Here is an 11,225-nt window from a genome sequence, read left to right on the forward strand (position 1 = left end):
CCAAGTCTGGACCTAAGCCTGAGACCGAGTGCTTCTACTTTAAAGGGACTGGTCACTGCAAGCGGAACTGCCCCAAGTATTTGGCAGATAAGAAGGATGGCAAAGTGAAAGGTATATTTGATATACATGTTATTGATATGTACCTTACTAATGCTCGTGGTAACGCATGGGTATTTGATACTGGTTCTGTTGCTCATATTTTCAACTCGAAATTGGGGCTACGGATTAAACGAAGATTGGCTAAGGACAAGGTGACGATGCGCGTGGGAAATTGTTCCAAAGTCGATGTGATCGCCGTCGTCACACTACCTCTACATCTACCATCAGGATTAGTTTTAGACCTAAATAATTGTTATTTGGTGCCAATGTTGAGCATGAACATTATATCTGGATCTTGTTTGATGCGAGATGGTTATTCATTTAAATCAGAGAATAATGGTTGTTTTATTTATACGAGTAATATCTTTTATGGTCATGCACCCTTGATGAGTGGTCTATTTTTGTTGAATCTCGATTGTAGTGATACACATATTCAAAATATTGAAACCAAAAGATGCAAAGTTAATAATGATAGTGCAACTTATTTGTGGCACTGCCATTTAGGTCATATTGGTGTAAAGCGCATGAAGAAACTCCATGCTGATGGGCTTTTGAATCACTTGATTATGAATCATTTGATGCTTGCAAAGCATGCCTCATGGGAAAGATGACTAAGACTCCGTTCTGTGGAATAATGGAGCGAGCAACTGACTCTTTGGAAATAATACATACTGATGTGTGCGGTCCAATGAGTGTTGAGGCTCACGGCGGGTATCATTATTTTCTAATCTTCACAGATGATTTGAGCAGATATGGGTATATCTACTTGATGAAACATAAGTCTGAAACATTTGAAAAGTTCAAAGAATTTCAGAGTGAAGTGGAAAATCATCATAACAAGAAAATAAAGTTTGTATGATCTGATCATGGAGGTGAATATTTGAGTTATGAGTTGGGTCTTCATCTGAAACAATGTGGAGTAGTTTCGCAACTCACACCACTTGGAACACCACAGCGTAATGGTGTGTCCGAACATCATAACCGTACTTTATTAGATATGGTGCGATCTATGATGTCTCTTACTGATTTACCGCTATCGTTTTGGGGTTATGCTTTAGAGACGGCTGCATTCACGTTAAATAGGGCACCATCTAAATCTGTTGAGACGACACCATATGAACTGTGGTTTGGCAAGAAACCTAAGCTGTCATTTCTTAATGTTTGGGGCTGCGATGCTTATGTGAAAAAACTTCAACCTGATAAGCTCGAACCCGAATCGGAGAAATGTGTCTTCATAGGATACCCAAAGGAGACTGTTGGGTACACCTTCTATCACAGATCCGAAGGCAAAATATTCGTTGCTAAGAACGAATCCTTTCTAGAGAAGGAGTTTCTCTTGAAAGAAATGAGTGGGAGGAAAGTAGAACTTGATGAGGTAATTGTACCTTCTCCCGAATTGGAAAGTAGTTCATCACAGAAATTAGTTCTAGTGATCCCTACACCAATTAGTGAGGAAGCTAATGATGATGATCATGAAACTTCTGATCAAGTTAATACCGAACCTCGTAGGTTAACCAGAGTACGATCCGCACCAGAGTGGTACGGTAATCCTGTTCTGGAGGTCATTTTACCTGACCATGAAGAACCTACGAACTATGAGGAAGCGATGATGAGCCCAGGTTCCACGAAATGGCTTGAAGCCATGAAATCTGAGATGGGATCCATCCATGAGAACAAAGTGTGGACTTTGGTTGACTTACCCGATGATCGGCAAACAATAGAGAATAAATGGATCTTCAGGAAGAAGACTGACGCTGGTGGTAATGTTACTGTCTACAAAGCTCGACTTGTTGCAAAAGGTTTTCGACAAGTTCAAGGAGTTGACTACGATGAGACCTTCTCACCCGTAGTGATGCTTAAGTCTATCTGAATCATGTTAGCAATTGCCGCATTTTATGATTATGAAATTTGGAAAATGGATGTCAAAACTGCATTCCTTAATGGATATTTTAAAGAAGAGTTCTATATGATGCAAACAGAAGGTTTTGTCGATCCAAAAGGTGCTAACAAAGTGTGCAAGCTCCAGCGATCCATTTATGGACTGGTGCAAGCCTCTCGGAGTTGGAATATATGCTTTGATAGTGTGATCAAAGCATATGGTTTTATACATACTTTTGGGGAAGCCTGTATTTATAAGAAAGTGAGTGGGAGCTCTGTAGCATTTGTAATATTATATGTGGATGACATATTGTTGATTGGAAATAATACAAAATTTCTGGATAGCATAAAAGGATACTTGAATAAGAATTTTTCAATGAAAGACCTAGGTGAAGCTGCTTATATATTGGGCATCAAGAACTATAGAGATATATCAAGATGCTTAATTGGACTTTCACAAAGCACATACTTTGATAAAGTTTTGAAGAAGTTCAAAATGGATCAGTCAAAGAAAGGGTTCTTGCCTGTGTTACAAGGTGTCAAGTTGAGTTAGACTCAATGCCCGACCACTGCAGAAGATAGAGAGAAATGAAAGTCATTCCCTATGCCTCAGCCATAGGTTCTATCATGTATGCAATGTTGTGTACCAGACCTGATGTGTGCCTTGCTATAAGTTTAGTAGGGAGGTACCAAAGTAATCCAGGAGTGGATCACTGGAAAACGGCCAAGAACATCCTGAAATAATTGAAAAGGACTAAGGATATGTTTCTCGTTTATGGAGGTGACATAGAGCTCGTCGTAAATGGTTACATTGATGCAAGCTTTGACACTGATCCGGATGACTCTAAGTCACAAACCAGATACGTATTCGTATTGAATGGTGGAGATGTCAGTTGGTGCAGTTCCGAGTAGAGCGTCATGGTGGGATCTACGTGTGAAAAGGAGTACATAGCTGCTTCGGAAGCAACAAATGAAGGAGTCTGGATGAAGGAGTTCATATCCGATCTAGTTGTAATACCTAGTGCATCGGGTCCAATGAAAATCTTTGTGATGATACTGGAGCAATTAGCTTGGCGAAGGAATCCAGATTTCACAAGAGAACCAAACACATCAAGAGACACTTCAATTCCATCCGCGATCAAGTCAAGGAGGGAGACATAGAGATTTGCAAGATACACACGGATCTGAATGTTGCAGACCCGTTGACTAAGCCTCTCTCATGAACAAAACATGATCAACACCAAGACTCCATGGGTGTTAGAATCATTACTATGTAATCTAGATTATTGACTCTAGTGCAGGTGGGAGACTGAAGGAAATATGCCCTAGAGGTAATAATAAAGTTGTTATTTATATTTCCTTATATCATGATAAATGTTTATTATTCATGCTAGAATTGTATTAATCGGAAACTTAGTACATGTGTGAATACATAGACAAACAGTATGTCCCTAGTGTGCCTCTACTAGACTAGCTTGTTAATCAAAGATGGTTAAGTTTCCTGACCATAGACATGTGTTGTCATTTGATGAATGGGATAACATCATTAGAGAATGATGTGATGGAAAAGACCCATCTGTTAGCTTAGCATAATGATCGTTTAGTTTTATTGCTATTGCTTTCTTCATGACTTATACACGTCCCTCTGACTATGAGATTATGCAACTCCCGAATACCGGAGGAACTCCTTGTGTGCTATCAAACGTCACAACATAACTTGGTGATTATAAAGATGCTCTACAGGTGTCTCCGATGGTGTTTGTTGAGTTGACAAAGATCAAGATTAGGATTTGTCACTCCGTGTATCGGAGAGGTATCTCTAGGCCCTCTCAGTAATGCACATCACAATGAGCCTTGCAAGCAATGTGACTAATGAGTTCGTTATGGGATGATGCATTACGGAACGAGTAAAGAGACTTGCCGGTAACGAGATTGAACTAGGTATGATGATACCGATGATCGAATCTCGGGCAAGTAACATACCAATGACAAAAGGGAATAATGTATGTTGTTATGCGGTTTGACCGATAAAGATCTTTGTAGAATATGTAGGAGCCAATATGAGCATCTAGGTTCCGCTATTGGTGATTGACCGAAGATGTGTCTTAGTCATGTCTACATAGTTCTCGAACCCGCAGGGTCTGCATGCTTAACGTTCGATGATGATTTGTATCATGAGTTATGTGATTTGATGACCGAAGTTTGTTTGGAGTCCCAGATGAGATCACGGACATGGCAAGGAGTCTTGAAATGGTCGAGAGGTAAAGATTCATATATTGGAAGGTTGCATTTGGACATTGGAATGGTTCCGAAACATTCGGGCATTTTTCCGGAGTACCGGGAAGTTACCTGAACCCCTCGGGGAAGTTAATGGGCCTTAATTGGCTTTAGTGGAGAGAGGGAAGAAGGGCCACGAGGTGGCGCGTGCCTCCCCCTGCTCAAATCGAATGGGGCTAGGGGTGGGGCCGCGGCCCCCTCCTTTCTTCTCCTTCTCCCCTCCTTCCTTTCCCTCTGGTGGAAGAAAGGAAACGGGGGGAGGGGGGCGAATCCTACTTGGACTAGGAGTCCAAGTAGGACTCCCCCATGATGCGCCCAACCTGTCTGACCTTCTCTCTCCCTCCCTCCCTTATATACGTGGCCAGGGGCACCCCAGTAGCACAACAGACAATCTCTTAGCCGTGTGCGGTGCCCCCCTCCATAGTTCTACACGTCGGTCATATCATTGTAGTGCTTACGTGAAGCCCTGCGCCGGTAACTTCATCATCACCGTCGCCATGCCGTCGTGCTGACGGAACTATCCCTCGTCCCCAACTGGATCAAGAGCTCGAGGGATGTCATTGTGCTGAACGTGTGCTGAACACGGAGGTGCCGTGCGTTCGGTGCTAGGATCGGTTGGATCGTGAAGATGTTCGACTACATCAACCGCGTTACTAAATGCTTCCGCTTTCGGTCTACGAGGGTACGTAGACACACTCTCGTCATCTCATTGCTATGCATTTCCTAGATAGATCTTGCGTGATCATAGATTTTTTTGAAATACCGCGTTCCCCAACAAAGCATGTAGGCCTAGGTTGGGTATTGTCCAAGAAATAGAACTGGGCTAGCCATTTCAGAAAGAAAAAAGATATCATCTGGGCTCGTCATATGCTTAAATAAAAGCCTGGGCTAATGGGTCACAGCCCCCGCACAACGTAGTTGATACCCTGCTCCATCTCTAAAACTAAAAAACAACTGGGCGATCTGCTAGGTCCCTATTGTTACAATATTTCTCTTTTTAATAAAGGAAATGGCAAGCCATTTGCCTTGTTTCAAAGAAAATATGACAGTCAGACCCGAGTTGAAAATGGCAACATCTAACTCAAGCTTACAAAACGGTACAAAAGCCAAAGGATTAATTGTTCATCAAATTTAGACAAAACCCAGATTGAACATGGCAATAACATCTAACCCAACCGATGGTTTTGTTCGGGAACGCAGTATTTCAAAAAATTTACCTACGATCACGCAAGATCCATCTAGGAGATGCATATCAATGAGAGGGGAGAGTGTGTCTATGTACCCTCATAGACCAAAAGTGGAAGCATTTAGTAACGCGGTTGATGTAGTCAAACGTCTTCACGATCCAACCGATCCAAGTACCGAACGCACGGCACCTCCGTGATCAGCACATGTTCAGCTCGGTGACATCCCTCGTACTCTTGATCCAACTGAGGCCGAGGGTGATTTCCGTCAGCACGACGGCGTGGTGATGGTGATGATGAAGTTACCAACGCAGAGCTTCGCCTAAGAACTACAACAATATGACTGAGGTGTGTATCTGTGGAGGGGGGCACCGCACACGGCTAAAAGATCAACTTGTGTTTCTATGGGGTGCCTGTCGGTGTCAAAACCGGCAGATCTCGGGTAGGGGGTCCCGAACTGTGCGTCTAAGGCGGATGGTAACAGGAGGCAGGGGACACGATGTTTACCCAGGTTCGGGCCCTCTTGATGGAGGTAATACCCTACGTCCCGCTTGATTGTTCTTGATGATATGAGTATTACAAGAGTTGATCTACCACGAGATCGTAGAGGCTAAACCCTAGAAGCTAGCCTATGGTATGATTGTATGTTGTCCAACGGACTAAACCCTCCGGTTTATATAGACACCGGAGGGGGCTAGGGTTACACAGAGTCGGTTACAAGGGAGGAGATCTACATATCTGTATTGCCTAGCTTGCCTTCCACGCCAAGGAGAGTCCCATCCGGACATGGGACGAAGTCTTCAATCTTGTATCTTCATAGTCCAACAGTCCGTCCAAAGGATATAGTCCAGCTGTCCGGAGACCCCCTAATCCAGGACTCCCTCAGTAGCCCCTGAACCAGGCTTTAATGACGATGAGTCTAGCGCGCAGTATTGTCTTCGGCATTGCAAGGTGGGTTCCTCCTCCAAATACTCCATGGAAGATTTTGAACACAAGGATAGTGTCCGGCTCTGCAAAACAAGTTCCACATACCACCATAGAGAGAATAATATTTCCACAAATCTACTCTACTGACACGTTTTGACAGCATGACATCACGCCATGGCCCGGTCATTATTCGAACCGTTTTTCTCAACCAGCACTGCACATATCGCGAGGCGGTTTTCTTGACACGTCTTGTCAAAGCAGAGATCGTGTTCCCCTTATTACGGGATTCTCATCAATACGGACGTGGGTAACCCAACCGCGCCATTACTTACGGTGCTTGGGGAATAAGAGGTTTTACCAGGCGAGGGGGGATGCGCACCGCCTCTTCCGCCATTATAAAGGGACAAGAATTCACCCTCTTCACCCATACCTTCTTCCCAACTCATCCCATTCTGCTCACGCTCCAACGCGCGAGCATTCACCTCCTCTACCCACAAAAGGTCTTCCAAAGATGTCTGGATCCGGAGCAGGAGGCAAATGGATGGCCTCTACCGTCCGAGAGAAGGATGTCAAAAAGCTTCGGGAGGCCGGGTATCTGGTCAAGAAAACCAGCCACCTTCTCCCAATGGCGGGACAGATCGTCCGTACTCTGGAACCCCACGAGAGGGTTGTATTCCTCCCTCACTTTGTCTGCGGGCTAGGATTTCCCCTTCACCCATTCGTTCGTGGTATCATGTACTATTATGGGATCGATCTTCACAATATGTCCCCTAATTCCTTCCTCAACATCTCGACATTCATTGTCGTGTGCAAGGCTTTTCTTCGCATTTCGCCACACTTCGGTTTATGGCTAAAGGTCTTTAATGTGAAGCCCAAGGTGGTGGGCAGCGAGCACACCATGTGCGGGGGTGCTATGGTGAGCAAGATGCCCAATGAAATATGGCCAATGGGAACCTTCAATGATTCTGTCAAGGAGTGGCAACAATAGTGGTTTTACATCACTGAGCAGAGCGGTAAGGAACAGGCCGCTTCTCCTGAGTTTCGATCCGGCGCCCCTCTGCGGCTTACGTCCTAGGTCAAGAAAGGACTGGATTGGTCCTCGTCCGAGGAACTATCGGTGCTCCAGACGCGCGTTAAAGATATGGGAGATAAGAGCATTGAACTCATCGACGTAGTCCAGGTGATGTTAGTCCGCCGGATACTGCCTTGTCAACACCGGGCTTGCAATCTATGGGAGTTTGATCCGGCCAGGCACCAAACCTTGCGAAGGCTCTTTAGCTCTTCGCACGAGGACATTTGGAAGGTGCTTTTTAAGTCTAGCAAATCATGGCCGGACTCCGCCGAAGACCGCGGGTGCCAACTGTCCCGTCCTACAAGTTCGGTGAGTTTATCAAACCTTTCCATCCGCCTGACCCAAAGGAAGCGCTTAACGCGTGTTCATTCCACTTTCCCAGAGCTGGGCGAAGAAGGCGGAGCAGATCTATTATCCGGCCCCGCTGCCCGAAGACCCGGCCATCCCACTTCTGACGAAGATGCTGGTCCCGGCGTCTTACAAGGTGCCGAAGAAGACGGCCGAGAAGGAGGCTAAAAAGACCCGGGGCGGCCTTCGTCGTCGCGGTACTTCGGGCACAATGCCCGAAGGCTCTGATGCCCCTTCCGCCTACGAAGAGGACGAATAGGAGGAGGAAGATGAATCCCTTAGGGAGGGAAGAAGGAAGTGGATGGCCTCTGCATCCTTGGAGGCCGAACTACCCGAAAGAGGAAAGATTCCTCATCAAGAAGAGTCTCTTGCCGCCGTCGACAGCGGCCTGGCATGGGATCCCAGGGCCCAACCCCTGGTTAACTCGTGAGTATATAAAATCCGAATACGTTTAAGCGTCTGGACTCATCGTGGCTTAGTATTTTAACCTAAGCCGTATATTTCTTGTAGTCCGGCGAGGTCCCGTACCGAACAATCCTCATCGGAGGACCTGCTGAGCTCAAACGCCGTGGAGAGCGGGACGTCCCCGAAGGACCCTTCCTCCAAGCAGGTGCCAAACACCGAGGCCTCGTCCCCAAAGGACCCCGGCCCAGGAGAAAAGGAAAAAACCGTGAAGGCGGCGCCTGGAGGTCGAACCGCAGGGGCCGAAGACGTGGGGAAAAAGATTCCACCGGCAACTTCTGCCCATCCAGAAGTGTCTGATGCTTTGTTGGTGGCACTACAAGATGCCTCCATCGTTGATGAACACCGTGCCCTCATGGGTGTGGTGATTAAGAAAATTCAGTTGACCGAGAGTGGACTGAACGAAGCCTGTATCAATCTTATAAAAGGCTTCGAGGCATGTTTTATGAGTTATCGAAGAGTGTCATAGTATAGATAGTAGCCCCTGATACACTGTTCGGTGAAAGAAAGAACTGGATAGGGGATCGAATTCATGATCTCAGGAAGACTCACTAAATGACATTGATTTCTCTCCTGTTTCAAGCAGATACCTGTGGCGGCTGCTGCCTCTCACACTGCGGAGATCGCTGGACTGAATCAAAGTCTGGAGTGGGCCAGAGAATAAATTGGCTGATTGCAAATGCAGTTGAGGGATAAACAGGGTACGCACCAGTATTATGTGCATTTATTGTGAGATAAATGTTTAATATGGAGTAAGCCACATAATTTGTGCTAGGAGTTATGACCGAAGTTGAGGCCCTCAAAAGGGCCGTTGCCGAGGCTGAGAAAAAGGTGGCCACGGAGCGGGCTCTTCGTGAGAAACACGAAGCCAGAGTTATTAAAGCTGAGCAGGTGCTGCAAGAGGCCATAAGTAAATGCGAGGCCTTGGAGAATAGTTTAACAGAGAAAGAGTCCGAACTCACCAAGGCGCGCCAAGCCACGAGCGACGCCCTGGGGGAAACCCAAAGCGTGCTGCAGGGGATCCAAGAGGCGAGGAACATTGCGGCAGGTAAGCTTTTCCCATGTAAAGAAAATATTTGAAGGGAAAACTATGTTTTTAATTGTGAATCTGGACTTCTTAGGTGTATTTGCCGAGCTGCCGCATAGTATATCAGATGCCGCTCACTTCTACTTAGTCGAAGGAAGGAACACTGCCAATAAGCTTTTTTGGTCTCAGTATTTGGCACCGAATTATCCGGTGCCTTTTCCCGATCAACTGAAACAGCTGATCGAACTGCATAAGGCAACGGAACTAGCCATGAAAGATGCGGTTATCCGGCCATGGCCTGCCGAACCGATTCCAAGCAGCTACTTCGGGCTCGTAAGGTGGCTTATAAGCGCTTGCCCTCGACTTGATGTCATCAAGCAGTCGGTCTGTATAGAAGGAGCGCGAATGGCCTTCGCCCTTGCAAAGGTGCACTGGGGGAAGATGGATGCCGAAAAGCTAGTGACCGAAGGACCGCCGGAGGGGAAGGAGCACCGCAAGCCCAAATCATATTATAAGACTGTCCTGAAAGGATCCTACCTTGAATGCGGATTATGTTATCCATTGTAATGTTTAAACAAGGTCATTGATATGTCGCCTGTTATATAAAAGTTTACCCTCCTATGCGGCCGTTTGTATATTAAGGCTGAGAGTTGGCCAGTCGTCGGCTTCTGCCCCACGTAAGAAGTACGGGGGTGTTCGGGATAAACCTGAGCACTCTTTATCCTAGTTTTGGGTCCTCCAAGGGAGGTGCTCGGCACAATGAACCAGGCAATCGGACTATAGGGCTTTATCACTCTCACTTAGCCAGAGGAGCTTTAGTATGGTCGACGCAGCCCCTTGTGTTTGGAAGACCATACTAGGGGCTCTATAAGCGCCTGATCGAAGAAAAAGGCCGATCCATCGCACGCTGCATTGGTTATGGCATTGTGCGGGAGAAATCCTTAAAAAATTTGTGACCGCTCAAACAGCTGACCAGCTCTCGCCGTATCATGACAGTCAGTTTTCGGCTTTTCTCTACTGAGGTGCTCGTCTGGAAGAACCGGGACACAATCGCAGTAGTTCTCCCAGTGCTACCTTAGCCGATATAGCGGAACGTAAGGTACCAAAACATAGGAGCCGGGCAAACCCAACTATTGACTCAAGACATGATTCGGAGCTGATGCATATAATGCTATAAGTTCGGGGTGCCGAACTTCTGTGAAGGTGTTCGGACTTTTAATGCCATGTTACGGGGAAGACGAAGCCCCTAGCATATTTAGGCATACTGCTGTGTACGAATGCCATTTACGAAATGATTTCGATAAGAAATAACCAGCAGGTAAACATCATATGAATCCACATGTTGTATAAATAATACGTCTATGCGTATGGTACAAGTAATGTGATAAAAAAGGAGTTGTGATAGCAGAGCCTGCTGTGACAAGGGGGAAGAGGTTGAGTGCGGGTCCGTATTGTAGCCGGATGGTCGCTGCGGGGAATGTCTAAGGATCCCCAGATGCGTTCGAGCTGCCTCTGTGGAGTCCGTCCTGGTCGGTGCAAAGGTGAACCTGTGAAGGAAATATAAGAAATGTTTGTGTGCTGGGGGTGGTTGAGCCGTTGAGTTCGGCCTGTCTTGGCCTTTGCCAGAGTGTTTAATTGAACCCTGGACAAGCCGGAGTATCCTTTCGCAAAGTAGTTCGGAGCCCCTTGACGGTGTCCGGGAGCCTAGGTGTCGACACGAGGTTTGGCTGCCAGGTGCTGCTCGATGTTCCTGCTGCTAAGGCAGTGATGTATTTGTCGACAGAAAATTTGGCCTTGCCATGAACCGTGATGACTCCGCGTGGACCGGGCATTTTGAGTATACGGTAGGCATAATGTGGCACCACGTTGAATCGAGCGAACGCGGTTCGGCCGAGCAGTGCTTGATAGTCACTGCGGAAAGGGGCGATTTCGAAGATTAACTCTTCGATAT

This window comes from Triticum urartu, chromosome 3A, assembly GCF_056163025.1.
Source record: "Triticum urartu cultivar PI428250 chromosome 3A, HENAU_Tu73, whole genome shotgun sequence".
Classification (NCBI taxonomy): domain Eukaryota; kingdom Viridiplantae; phylum Streptophyta; class Magnoliopsida; order Poales; family Poaceae; genus Triticum; species Triticum urartu.